The 1489-nt window shown below is 29.8% G+C and overlaps 2 protein-coding genes across 2 annotated transcripts in view; one reads left to right on the top strand and one right to left on the bottom strand.

Annotated features, from left to right (window-relative positions):
* LOC100159461 (MFS-type transporter SLC18B1) overlaps nucleotides 1–787 on the bottom strand; it is a 75808-nt gene extending 75021 nt beyond the window's left edge. Inside the window, exon 1 of the mRNA XM_029487028.1 lies at nucleotides 665–787. The gene's annotated coding sequence lies outside the window, so the exon portion shown is untranslated. The remainder of the gene's footprint in view (nucleotides 1–664) is intronic.
* Nucleotides 1–1489, top strand: part of LOC115033708 — a 67906-nt gene that overhangs the window by 22346 nt on the left and 44071 nt on the right. The gene's annotated exons all lie outside the window — the stretch shown is intronic.

Below are 1489 nucleotides of genomic sequence, written 5' to 3'. Positions count from 1 at the left end.
TCCTCCACCCGAGTGGATACGTCTTTTTATTTTGTAGCTTTTCGGCTTGAAACATGATTATAAGAGAGGGATGGGCGACAGGCGACCCACGTACCTTTTTTATTATTACTATTGCTACATTTTCAAATTAGGTACTATATACCTACTTTATAAAATTTTAACATTTATAATTGTATTTATAAAATACGTGGTTTGTAGACAATAATCTTATGGCATTTAAAATTTAGCAAGATTCTTCATTTTAATTACAATCACAAAACTTTAATTGTGAATTACAAACAAATCCATTTTTATCTACAAAAAAGATTGACGTGTGCTTTTGGGAAAAACAATCCGTTGAAAAATATCCACTTTAACGATGTTTTCATTTTTGCATTAAAAATCTATGCTTTGGCAGACTAGATTTTATAGTTTTAAAAATTGGACCTCTAATAACTATGAGTCCCTGTTATAAGATTGCAAAATATATATTTATTTTATGAATAACCTCCAACAGCTATAATTGTTGTGTAAGAAACAATAACTTCATGATTCGTATTAGTGAAATAGGTACAATAATATAGCGTAAAGTGGAATACATTGATTTGAAATGTGATTATATTTTTGAATGCATTATTCCATTCAATTTTTCGAAACGGTGCATCTAATTAAACCGTTTACTTACCAGGCTTCCAAAAACTGGAGATGTAATGAATGCCACCAGTTCGAAACTGCCGAAAACGAAGCCGTATTCTGTAGCTGTACATCCTTTTTTCTCCGCCTATAACACACAACATATAATAATATTATAATAAATAAAATAGCTGGTATTGCTGGAATGTGAATAAAAATAATGTGAACAATATCGTTGTATGGTGGGTATTTATTGCCTATTTATTATAATATGGCTGTATAGCGTATTTTAACTATTAACATTTAAGTCTTTGTTCCTTATCCATGATGCATACGTTATAAGTATATAATATTATAATATATAGAGCAGTACAAGTAATAGTACCTACTTGGACACACTACAGTTAACAATATAGGTAGGTACTAAGGTAAGTACCTGACTAGTTATTGACGTCGGATATGGACACGACCTTCGACAACGCTTAAAGCGTCTATGGTCTATTTTATAACAGTAATATCAAAAACAATTAAATAAATAATTAAATTAACCACATAGTTACATAATGTTCTATAAGTTAGGAAATTGTTCAGACACTCGCCAAAGCTAAAGCCAAATAGATATGTGACATTAATTTACGCGCGTGAGTATACGACACACATCGCGATAAACGGGAATAACATTTTAAGACCATTGGGTACTCGTAAAATATAAATAACATGAAAGATAATATTGCAGCGAATTATTATTATTATTATTATGATTTATTGTGGATATGATTGTTCGACCGTATTTTCAAGCAAATAGTGATCTGTGATGCTATTTAATATAATAATACGACTGTCATTCTTACGCCTAACTATATATTATAATATATTA

The sequence above is a fragment of the Acyrthosiphon pisum genome, chromosome A1, assembly GCF_005508785.2.
Source record: "Acyrthosiphon pisum isolate AL4f chromosome A1, pea_aphid_22Mar2018_4r6ur, whole genome shotgun sequence".
In the NCBI taxonomy this organism is placed as follows: Eukaryota; Metazoa; Arthropoda; class Insecta; order Hemiptera; family Aphididae; genus Acyrthosiphon; species Acyrthosiphon pisum.
Note: the sequence above shows the minus strand (reverse complement) of the source record. Positions and strands in the feature narration are given on the sequence as shown.